This window comes from Hemicordylus capensis, chromosome 1 (genome assembly GCF_027244095.1).
Source record: "Hemicordylus capensis ecotype Gifberg chromosome 1, rHemCap1.1.pri, whole genome shotgun sequence".
Classification (NCBI taxonomy): domain Eukaryota; kingdom Metazoa; phylum Chordata; class Lepidosauria; order Squamata; family Cordylidae; genus Hemicordylus; species Hemicordylus capensis.
In genome coordinates this window covers 200,006,627-200,019,356 of record NC_069657.1, presented here as the reverse complement: position 1 = coordinate 200,019,356, position 12,730 = coordinate 200,006,627, and the positions used below count along the sequence as shown (strand labels likewise).

The window sequence follows — 12,730 nt, the reverse complement described above, 5'->3', positions numbered from 1 at the left end:
CCTAACAGGAACAGCAGGTGGAAATGCGCCACATGTGTATGAGACTTATGGGCATGCCTGGACACAGGTGTACCTCTTGATCAGGGCATTAAAACGCTAAAGCTGCAGTCCAGAGCACACTTACTAGGGAGGAAGTCCAGTTGAACTCTTAGAACCTGTTTACACCATTAATGGAACCAGCCATATCTTCTGATACTGCTCTGAGGCACATTCTTATCTTGTCTTCCCTGAGGTCAAAGATCTGTTGATTTTCTGATATTCAGCATTAAGCTGACTTTTGCCAGTATTTGATATTTAGCATTCAATATTTGAAATGACTGTATTTGACCTTTGACCCTCTGTGGTATTTGATATCTAATAGTTATTTGGCAGCTGAGAGCAGTTTATATTTGACAGCCGATGGCATTTGACTTCTGATAGTTGATAACTGTCAGTGGTTGATATTTAACATCTTACAATATTGGACAGCTAATAACTGATCGATAATATCTACATTACATGCAGTTCATCATCATTTCATGTTTTTATTTTATGTATTCATTATTTGAGAGGGGAGGTTGTAGTTTCAGTCATTCCTAGTCATAGTTGAAATCCACATTGGATTGATAGCTGGAATCCTTTAACCTAATTCTTTGCAATTTCTGGTACAGACTCACTCTCCTCAGGCCCTGGCTGTAGGTTCCACGCCCCCCCCCCAATACATGCAGCTTGCCTGTGTAAACCCTATTTAAACGGAAGTAATTCTTTCTGGCTTTCAGTTACAGCCAATGCTGAAGAGCTTGTGGGGACTGTAAAGGAAGTTAGCATGAGAAAAAAAGGATGAGCAGGGGAGAGAAGGTGTCTGCCCTCTTATGGGGCACATTATTGTTTTATTTATGTATTATTTGTTTATTTATTTAACATATTTTTATACCACCCCAAACCTGCATCTCTGGACAGTTTACAATTAAAATGATTTAAACATTAAAATCATTAACATTAAAGTAATTTAAAACCCAACATTAAATGTATTAAAACTGTAAATCTAATTAAAAGCCAGGGTGAATAAATATGTCTCCAGTGCCTTTTAAAAGGTTGCCAGAGATGGGGAGGCTCTTATTTCAACAGGGAGTGCATTCTAAAACCCAGGGGCAGCAATGGAGAAGTCCCGTCCCAGAGTAGCTGCCAGACAACCTGGTGGCAACCACCGACAAACCTCTCCAGATGATCTTAACTAGCAATGGGGCTCATGGTAAAGAAAGCGTTCTCTTAAATACCCAGGGCATAAGCTATTTAAGGCTTCATACCATAGGCGAAGGGTCCATTGGACAAGGGGGGACAAATCTCCCCTGGCCCACAGGGTCTGAGGGGCCCCTAAGGTCAGTCCCCCCTTGCCCTCACAAGTTGGCCTCTTCTCTTGCTTGCTTGGGCGAGCTGCAAGCTAAGCAGACTGCACATGTGCACTTTGCGTGTGCGATGGAGGCCCCCAGGCTACACTTTGTCCCCTGGTCCCAGGGAAACTTGCTATACCCCTGCTTCATAGGTTATAACCAGCACCTTGTATTTTGCCCAGAAACATATCAACAGCCACTGTAGCCCTTTGAACACCGGAGTAATATGGTCTCTCCTAGATGACTGAGACACTAACCTGGCCAACACGTTTGTTCAGTACCAGCTGCAGTTTCCAGACTACATACATAGTATGCAGTCCCACATAGAGCACATTGTAGTACTCCAGCCTGGAGGTTACCAACATATGTACCACTGTTCTGAGGTCATTCATCTCAAGAAATGAACACAGCTGGCATATCAGCGAAGCTGACAGAAAGCACTTCTGGCCACTGTCTCAACCTGAGACACCAGGGAGAGGGTGCATCATATGAAAGTTCAGATTTTGAAGAACAACAGTCTCTAAGAGACACCATCTAGAATCTTCCCGTGGGATAGGAGTGGAACCACCGTAAAGCAGTGCCTCCCACCCCCAATTCCCTCAGACTTTCCAGAAGGATATTATGGTCAATAGTATCTAAGGCCGCCGAGAGATCCAAAAGAGATCTCTAATATCAAAGTCACACTCCTTCTGTCAATTCCCAATTGGAGATCATCCATTAGGCTGACCAAGGCAGTCTCCACCCCATAGCCCGCCTGAAAGCCAGTTTGAAATGGGTCCAGATAATCAGTTTCCTCCATTACCTCCTGGAGCTGGGATGCCACCACCCTCTCAATCACCTTGCCCAACCATTAAAGGTTGAAGATCGGCCTGTAGTTGCTTAACTCTGAGGGATCCAAGGCAGGTTTCTTAAGAAGCATTCTAATGATTGCCACCTTGAGACAAGGAGGCATCCTGCCCTCCCTCAGAGAAGCATTTATAATCTCTACCAAGCCCTCTACTACAACAGCCTTCCTGCCAGATAGTATAAGCCATGTCGGGCAAGGATCAAGAGGGCAGATGGTAGGCCACACCATTCCAAGCAACTTGTCCACATCCTCAGGAGTCACAAACTGAGACTGATCCAGGGTCATTGCATAAGAGGAGCTGCTGGACACATCGGCATCAGACCAGTGTAACAGTGTGTGGTTTGAATCTAGGTCGGCTCAAATATGAGAGATTTTGTCCACAAAAAACTCATTTAAAACATCTCAGTGAGTAATTGTTGGTTCCAATTACTGATTCAAGGGGGAAGGGGCACGCACTAGCCCCCTCACAACCCTGAACAACTCCTCTTGACGTGGACTTGTGGGAGTGATGTGGGAGGAAAGAATCGTGTCTTAGCCACATGTATCACCTGAGCATAGATTTTCAAATGCACTTTGTGTAATAATCTGTCAGATTTGAGTCGAGTCTTTTCCCACTTGTGCTCTAGTAGTCTACCTCACTGTTTCAGCTGCTGTAGTTCTTTTGTATACAAAGGGGCCAGTTTCGAAGCGGGTTGGAGAGGACGCTTAGGAGTGATTGTATCCACTGCCCTGGTGAGTTGGTTGTTCCAAATCTCCACCAGGGTGTCTACAGGGTCACTGGCAAAGCCAACACTAAATCCCTCCAAGGCTTCTTGGAATCCTATTAGATCCAATAACCTTCTTGGACGGATCATCCTGATGGGCCCTTCGCCCCTGTGGAGGTGGGATGTGATCGTGAGTCCAACCTTAACTAGATGGTGGTCCATCCATGACAATGGGGGAATCACAAGGGTCCCCACCCATGGAACTGCACTCTGTTCAGAGTGAAAGACCAGATCAAGCGTGTGATCAGCAATGTGTCATGGCTTAGGTCCATGATTTAAGAGAGCACCTCCTTTGTCATATACCCTGCCGCCTGTAATAATAAGAGCTTTCTCTGTTTGTTTTCAGGATGAACCTCAAGACTCTCCTGTTTTTGCAGGCTTTTAATTAGAATTAAATTTAATAATTTAAAAAAATTGTTTTAATATCTATTTTATTCTATTGTTTTTATTGTCATGTATTTTAATCTGTAACTTTTAAATATTTTAAATTTTGTACACTGCCTAGAGATGTACATATCAGGTGGTATAGAAATATGATAAATAAATAAATGTGTGTCGTCCTGAGACCACTTGAGATAGGCCCATAGTTGTCATGGCTGCTATGAACTTCTGAGCCACCCCAGACAAATTGGTCCCAAAGTCAACATTGAAGTCCTCTACCACCACAAGCCTGAGAGATTCCAACGCCAAGCCAGAGAACAGGTCTGTCAGCTCAGTTAAGGACTCTGTTGGGCAGTGGGGTGATTGGTACACTAATAGAAGTCCCAGTCTATCCCTGGTCCCCAAACTTAATTACATACATTCAATAAGGTCAGACACTTGGACAGGGATCCTGGCGAGATAGATGTTGTTCTTATAGACCACAGCCATTCCACCTCCTTGCTCACGTCCCCTCACCTGCTCCTCAACAGAGGATCCTGGAGGGAGAAGCTGGGCCCATCCTGGGCCATCGGCCTCCCTCAACCAAGTCTCTGTAATACATACCAGATTGGCCCCTTCATCCAGAATCAGGCCATGGATGATTTCAGGTTTATTCTGGACTGACCTGGCATTGCAAAGGAGCAAGGTGGTTGGCTCTGCTCCTCAAGGTCAAAGAGCTGGCAGGACTGACAGAAAGAGAAACAATGATTAAGTTTCTGATTTCTCTTCCCCTGTAACGGCCTGCTGACTTGCCAACATTACTTCTTCTATTCCCACCACCACTGGAACAGCTGCCCCATAATCAGTGGATACACTCCCTGTCTCCCCATCTCTAGACAGACCCAGGCACATTAAAACTAAACTTACCCAGGATTTAAAACAGAAGCCAAATTAAAAATACCCGCCTACCTTTTACACACGCATGAAGAATCCTGAGCCAGACAGCCTGGCCCTTGCTATCCTCCAAAGTGGCTCCCCCAAAGGGGCGACTGCTACAGGCAGCGTTCCTATAAAAGCCCCAGAGCTGAGCAGATGGTTGGAACTGCTGAGTGTTGTGAGCTACACCTGGTTTCACACTCTGTATATGCTCAGAGGGAAAGAGGCAAAGTCACATCATAAACAAACTGAATTGGTTCTTGGAGATGATGACCATGTAGGATCTGGGTGCAATGGGTCCTGTCCATGGAAAGAATTCCTGCTCTAGCCCCGCAGCTTGAACAGTGTACTCTGGGATTGCTGTTGAGCAAAGATCTGCTGGTTAGACAAAGCTTGCTTATTTGCCATGTCCAGAGACCCCTTTTTAAAGCAGCTGGATCCTATAGATCTGCACTAGGAGTTCTTTCAAGATAGTACTTTCAGTCCTGGATCTCAAAAGTGTCAGTCACTCTTATCATAAAGCTTCCTTCTCATGACAAAATTGTTTCTTTGTTAGACCAGTTCAGAGCAGCATCCTCTGCATACTGTCTTTTTGTTGTCAAGAAGCAGTTTGCTCCTTTTGTTGTTCAAACATCTGCATTTCTTAAGTTATTTGTTTGTTTGTTTGTTCAATTTCTATACCGCCCTTCCAAAAATGGCTCAGGGCGGTTTACACAGAGGGATAATAAATAAATAAATAAGATAAATAAGATGGCTCCCCGTCCCCAAAGGGCTCACAGTCTAAAAAGAAACATAAGATAGACACCAACAACAGTCATTGGAGATCCTGTGCTGGAGGGCCAGTTACTCTCCCCCTGCTAAATAAAGAGAATTACCACGTTAAAAGGTTGTTGGTCTGTCTTTGCCTAAGAGGCAGGCTCCTGGTGCCTCTTGTTCCAAAGAGTGTTAAAAAGTCAAAAGGGGTTGTTTGAGAAGGAAGAGGCTAAGCTATATGTGTGAGACAGCAATTAAATTACTTCTTGTGTACATCTACCTAGAGTGTAATTATAAAAAAGAATGTTCAAAGTAACAGCAAAAGGGTACATGTTTGAGGCTAGTTAATCAATGCATTTGACTAAGGCAAAACAATATAGGTGACATCAACATGGTAAGCATTCTGTCAGAGGAAGTAAGGGATTAGCTTCCATCTTGTCTCCTAGGAGTTAAACATTTCACTCAGAGCTGAGTGAGGCCTTGCATCAGTGTTTCTCTGAGCTGAACACTGCTATTGGAAATAGAACTGAGTTCTGTACCAAATTCTGGATCCAGTCCATTAACTTTGGCCACACTGGCCGTAACATGAGTCACTCACCCTTGGCCCCAGTCCTGCACACACTCCCCACAGATGTTCCACAGAGGCAACAGGCCACAGACCAACAGGGGAAACAAAGAGCAGGCAGGTAACAGCAGAAGAAGCCAACAGCACACACACACAGTCTCTCATCCCAGGCAGCACTGAATGGGAAGCAGATGAGCTCTTCCTCTCCTCTCCTGGGCTTCTAGCCTACATGTAGCTTTAACACAGTAGCAATGATTTTCTTCCAGGCTGGTCCATATAAATATATCCACACCTTTTCTACTTCATATACGTAGTTCCCTAGAAAAAGAAACCAAACTTGGAAGTAAGCGAGAATGTTATAAATTAGAATTATGCACAGCTGGCAATAGTGAAATGTGAAAAACTAAGATAGGCTCTCACCAGATAAAATGAGTGACTGATATACTGTGCAATGGTAGTCAGCCTAGTAACTTTGCATGCACACATGTTGCGCAAATGCAAGATTTGTGCAAATGATGTTATATGAGAGAAAGCCCATTATTACAGCGCTTACTCCTGTGAAACTGCATTTGTGTAACTTGCGTGCATGCAAAGTTACTAAGCTGATTTACTGTTGTGCATTATGTAAGCCACTGATCACAAATTAGAAGCTGAAAGCAGAAGAGAGAAATCCCTCTTCAAAACTAAGAGAAGAAAATGACATGGAAAGGTTAGACAAAATGTTATCACTCATTTATTTTATTTTATTTGAGTTCTACACCGCCCTTCCAAAAATGGCTCAGGGCAGTTTACATTAAAATAAAACTAAAATCTGTTAAAATAAAAACAAAAACAGTAAAAACAACATAAAACCATTATTAAAACATTTAAAACAGTTTTTAAAACCCTGGAAAATCAGGCCAAACCTTTGCAGTTCAAAAACCCTGGAAGGCCAGGGTTAATGTGCTAGAGACAGAGAGATCCAAGGAAGTTCCATCCTAAACTGTCAAGGACTGCTCGCAATGAAGAAGTGAAGAAATTATGAACTTTCCTTCTGAGAACAATGCTGCAGAGCTGCCTTCTCTCAGATCATGATTGTGCTAAACACAAAAAAGGTTTAATCTTCCTTGGATACACAGTATAGAGATGGGGATGGGAGAATTTGAAGTTTAAAAGATCGCCTTGAAAAGGTAATGTGCCCAATAGCCAGTAATCAAATCTTAAAATTTGAGGACAAAGTTGAAAATAAAAAATGTCTAGCATCTTATTTCTGCCCTAGGACTTAATCCTTCACTCTTCATAGATACAAATCCCAATTAAGAGGACATAGTTGGTAAAATTATTTTTAAAATTCCTTCCAGCACCATCCTAAGCATGTTTACTCAGAAGTAAATGCCTTTGAGTTCAATGGGGCTGGCTTATGCCTTGGTTAAGTATGCTTTGGATTTTAGCCTCACTCAATTCAAAGACATGGAGTTGAATAAAATACCTTTTGCATCCAGAATTTTAAACTCTTGATGTAGGTGGCTCCACTCTGGTACTACACTGCTAGCTGCTGGAGGAACTAGACTGGCGTATATCAAACAGCAGTATTGTCTAGGTATTCATGACACACATTTAGAGTACAGCTCTAATCTATTCAGGCATTATGTTGCATGAGTGTACAGATGTTTGTATACATGTACGTGTTTTTGTGTGAATGACTGTATCTGTGTTGATGTTAAAGACCTGGGTACAGACCCCCGCAAATGCATGGTACATATAGGAAGTGTACTGCTCCTCTATTCCACATAATGTGTGAAAAGCTATACCTGTGTACAGTTCAGTATATGTGTACACTGTACACTTGTATGAGTATTGAACATAACATGTGAATAGGGCTTTAGTATTCGCCATTTTCAGTAATGTTCAGATCATGAAATCTCTCTGGCATCCCATTTTGTATGCACTTTTACTCAGAAACAAGCCCAGTGGGTTTGAATAGGATTTTGTGTGTGTTTGCTTAGGATGCGATTCCTTGTCTGAACTGTCTGATTTGCAGTATATCTTTACCAGCATTTGTTTTTATTTGTATAAGAACTGCAAAGGATGCTTGTGACCTAGTGATATTGGCTCCCCCCACCCCCTAGGTTCCGAGTGGAACTCAAACGCTGCTGTTGTAACATTCCGGCATCTGCCAATAGCTAGTCCTGCTTTTGTGCCTCTGTGTGACAAGGCATAGCTGCCGAGTGGGTAGGCATGAGCAGAGGGAGATGCGAGAAGGAAAGGTCACACACTTCTGCTTCTGCAAAAGGTTCCACCTCCCTTCCTCCAACCAAGTTCTATCCCGTGTCACCAGGGAAGACTGGCAAGTCCTGCATAGCAAAACACAGCTGAGCCTCTTAACAAGGTCAAGTAAACTATTCAGAGTGCCTCCTGCTAATCTTGCAACCTAAGGAGGGAGAGAGAGAGAGAGAGAGAGGACTCATGCCATTCTTTAAGGGTCTGATCCGAAATTGTAATCATAACCATGTCATTGAATTCACTGACCCTGGGATCAGAGCTAAGAATAAGCCACCTTATCTACACAACAGTTGTCAAGAGACAAAGATTCTGTACAAAATCCTTGAACGGGACTTTTCTTCAGTTTCCACTTCCTTTTCAACTCTGCAACCTCCCATTAATGACTGCAGACTATTTCTAGGCCCATGGTAATATGCTCCAATAACTGAAGATTGACCATCTCATTGAACACTATTTTTGTCTCAGAAATCAAGCATCCAGTGGAATTTTTACCTGGTGGTGAGTAAATGCGACCCCTAACTTCTGCGTTAAAGAAAATCTTATCAGTATTCTCTCCCTCTCCTTCTCCCCCACCTCTCAAAATGTCCCAAGCTCAGTTTCTGATTTTCTCTTGATTCAGTTGACTAACAGCTCTCTCTCAAGAGACTCACTACAACCTGCTGGAGAATGAAAGAGGCCAAGGAACCTGGCTCCTCCTTGTCCCTTGGAGGACAGGGTGGGTGGAGGAGAAGGAAGAGAGACTAGAAGAAGTGTGTGCTGGCCTAGAGAAGAAATGAAAAGTGCAGGGGCCTGGGAACCGCAGACATATCATTTCAATCTCGCCTTTTGTCACACATTCTCATGCAATTGTTTGTAGTTTTCTGTTAGTTCAAGAAGGCTACCTTCTGCCTCAGCCCTGAGTCATGGGAGAAAGCAGCTGCACACCGCAAAGTTTGTCATTCCTGAGATCTAGGAATGCTTCCTTTCTATTTCCTAACCCAGCCTCAGTTAGGGGTTCCCAATTTTGTGTCCCCAGAGGATGCTGGGACTACAGCTCCCATCATTACCAGTCACAATGGCCTTCGACTCCAGGCTGGGAACTCTGATCTATCAAATCCATTCTGTCACACTCTAATATGACTGAGAAACAGAATCCAGAGTTAGGGTTTTTAGGAGACATTCCCCATTGCCTTTTGTCACTGTGGCTGGGGATGATGGGAGTCTTGGTCCAACAACATCTGGGGACCCAAGGTTGGGAACCCCTAGCCTAAGGCATCAGTCCAGCTTATTCCTCTTCCACTCTGCCCAAATCTGTCTTTGGAGCCTGAAGTTTAAGTCTACCTGCCTGGATGCCTCTCCATTGTACTCCTTCTGCGTACCTGTTATCAGCATACTGATAACACCTTGCACCAAATCTCCTGATGACCTCACCCAGCAGTTTCATGTAAATGTTAAAAAGCATTGGTGACAGAATGGAGCCCTGAGGGACTCCATATAATAGCTCCCATTTTGAAGAGGAACTGTCACCAAGTTCCACCATCTGGAATCTGCCTGAGAGATAGGAGCAGAACCACGGCAAAGCAGTGCCTCCTATCCCCAATTCCCCCAGGCGATCCAGAAGGATATCATGGTCGATAGTATCGAACGCCGCCATGAGATCCAAAAGAACCAAGAGAGTCACACCCCTCGGTGGATTCCCCAGTAAAGGTCATCCATCAGGCCAACCAAGGCAGACTCAACTCTATAGCCCACTCTAAAGCCAGTTTGAAATGGGTCTAGATAATTGGTTTCCTCCAAAACTGCCTGGAGCTGGTTAGCCACCACTCTCTCAATCACCTTGCCCAACCATGGGAGATTGGCCTATAAGTATCCATCACTGAGGGATCATCTAGGGAGGCTTCTTAAGAAGTGGTCTAAACATTGCCTCCTTCAAACAAGGAGGCATCCTACCCTCCCTCAGTGATGAGTTCATGATACTAACTAGGCCATCTCCAACAGTTTTTAAAAAACTTCTGGAAACCCATCTTTTCACTCAAGCTTTCCCAACTTTTAAAAATTGTCTGTTTTAATTTTATGGTTGATTTTAAATTGTTGAATTGTTTTAATTTTTTATATGTGTTTTAATTGTTTTATGTTAACCACCCCGAGATGAAAGTTTGGGCGGTATAGAAGTTTGATCAATGAATGAATGAATGAATGAATGAAATTTCCCTGCTAGATAGAAGCAGCCAAGTCAGGCAAGGATCCAGAGAACAAGTAGTAGGCCGCACTGCCCCAAGCAGTTTGTCCACATCATCAGGCATCACAGACTGAAACTGATCCCATCTAATATTGCAAGAGGGATTGCTGGACACCACCTTAATAGACTCTACAGAAACAGTGGAGTCCAAGTTGACCCAAATTCAAGAGATTTTGTCCACAAAGAACCCATTAAAAGCATTGCAGCAGAACAAAGTCCCTGGGGATTGGTTTGAATTGCAGGGAGCCTGAATCAAACTCCTTACAACCCAGGACAGTTTTGCTGGATGTGAACCTGCAGAAGCAATGCACGCAGACCAGAATGGGGTTTTTTGCCACACGCACCGCCTCCGCATAAACCTTCAAATGGGCTCTATGCTGTGTCTTGTCACATTCAATCTGAGTTCTCTACTTGCACTCCAGTTGCCTACCTTGCTGCTTCAGAGAACATTAAAAAGAACATGTGGACACATTTTAAAAGAACATTAAAAATAACATATGGACACAGCCTACACTAAAGCCCTAATGTCCAGGTTCCAACTTGGGAGTGCTCTTGCATCCATGCCTCATCCTGGTTTCTCAGGTGGAGGCTATGGCCAGGAGCGCTTTCTATCAAGTTTGGTTGATTCAACAGCTGCGTCCATTCCTTGAAGAGAATGATCTCAGAACAGCGGTGTAGCAGCTGGTAAGCTCCAGGCTCAACTATTGCAATGTGCTCTACGTGGAGCTGCCTTTGTATGTAGTTCGGAAACTTCAGTTAGTTCAAAATGTTGCAGCCAGACTGGTCTCTGGGGTAACCCAGAGAGATGATATTATGCCTGTTTTAAAACAGTTGCACTGGCTGCCAATATGTTTCCAGGAGAAATACAAAGTGCTGGTTATTACCTTTAAAGCCTTGACCGGCTTGGGTCTGGGCTACCTTAGAGAGCACCTTCTTTGGTATGATTCCCATTGCTCATTGAGGTCATCTGGAGAGGTCTGTCTTCAGTTACCATTGGTAGGTCTAGTGGCGACTCAGAACCGGGCCTTTCCTGTAGCTGCTCCTGGCCTATGGAATGCACTCACAGCAGATATCTGCAGTATAGGCTTGCTGTTGGCCTTTAAGAGAGCTTTAAAAACTTATTTGTTTGGCCTGGCCTTCCAAGGTTTTTAAATTGTTTTTAAAAGTATTTTAATTAGTTTTAAATGGTTTTGAATGGTTTTTGAATTGATTTTATATTGTTTTTTAGCACAGTGTCTTAAATAGTGTGTGTTTTTATGTCTTTTTAAACTTGTTTTGCACCGCCCAGTGCCTTTGGATGGGGTGGTTTATACGGTAAATGTAATAAGTAAGTAAGCAAATAAATAAATAAATAAATATGAGGCCCTATCTGCTGTGCCTGGTTTTTTTTTTAAAAATTGGTTTAATATTTATTTACCATCAGTTTAGAAAGGCGCACAAGCACAGCCTTACTCCATGTCCTGTAGGGCTATGTGTCTGATATTTGGCATACATGATCCTTTGGAGGGGCCACTGAGTGCCTGCAAATTTCACATTGATTGGCTTGAAAATGGTGACGTTATAGACAGAAAAGTAGATGTCATTCCCCCACTGAAACATATGGGAATGAAATGATTACATGATTTGTGGTTACATGAATATGACTTTCACGAACAAACACAGACCCAAGCAAGATGTTTAGACTAAAAAATGTCTAGACAAATGTCAGAAAGCAAGCAAACAAAATTTTTATGTAGCCTGGGTAGGATGTTAGTGGATCCTAGCTACAGTAAGAAGGTGTGTGGTTTTCTTTCTATACAGCTCATGTTGGTAATATGAGTTAGGGATATTTAAGTCCTGTGCAACAGTCAAAACAGAACATGGAGCCTCCTTTGGTTTTCACTTTTTACATTTATGCTTATGCATCCTGCTACTAGAAACAAAAATGGGGGGGGGGGGCGGTCCTCAGGTCACAAGATGGCAAAGTGACCAGCTTGGCCTAACTGTCCTTTCCTTCAGGTTAGCCTCCATTGCAGCATGGAAGGGGTTTGTGCTGTTATGTACTTGAGCCCAATCTCTTTATAACTGTTTAGTTGTTTTTTCCCCTTATTGCTGTCCTTTGCCTTCTATCCTATATGTTCACCTTTCTTGCTGTCTAAAGAAATTCTGCATAGATTCCTTGAGGGCCTGACCCTTTCTGAGCTTTAGTTTATGTTCCTTTGTTCTCTATTTGACATTACCTCAAATAGTCTTGTAGCTTCTCACTTCTATTCCCTTCAGGATTTTATATTCCTCAGTGAGATTCCAGCCCCCCGCCCTTTTATCCTGCCAAAAAAAGTATGTTTCAGTTAGATGGTCTCATACTAAATAACTTTTCTAACATCACAATTCTAAGCATGTTTCTTTAGAAGTGAGTCCCTCTGTACTCATTGGGGCCTGTCCCCAGGTAGGTGTGCATAGGCTTGCAGCCTAAGGCCCCTATATTCTTCTGCTTTAGTAGTATCTTGCATTCCTTACATTTAAATGATTCCATTTCCTGCAGAGATCTATTTATTTTTTAAAATTATTCTTTCATTTATATCCCTGGCACAAGACACTGAGGAACTTGAGGCAAAACTGTCATGGTGGTGCAAATAGGAACATGGGGATCTACTTTATACTGAGGGAGACTCTTGG

General features: G+C 43.1%; 1 long non-coding RNA gene across 3 annotated transcripts in view; it reads right to left on the bottom strand.

Moving 5' to 3' along the window:
- The window catches only part of LOC128332708 (uncharacterized), a 35,512-nt gene extending 23,144 nt beyond the window's left edge, over positions 1-12,368 (bottom strand). For 2 of the 3 annotated variants that reach the window (XR_008310725.1, XR_008310728.1), the window contains exon 1: positions 3,966-7,687. This is a non-coding gene — a long non-coding RNA (uncharacterized LOC128332708). Of the gene's footprint in view, positions 7,688-12,294 lie in introns of those variants that run through there. The other variant, XR_008310727.1, reaches the window with a different exon arrangement.
- Between the last annotated feature and the right edge of the window lie 362 nt (positions 12,369-12,730).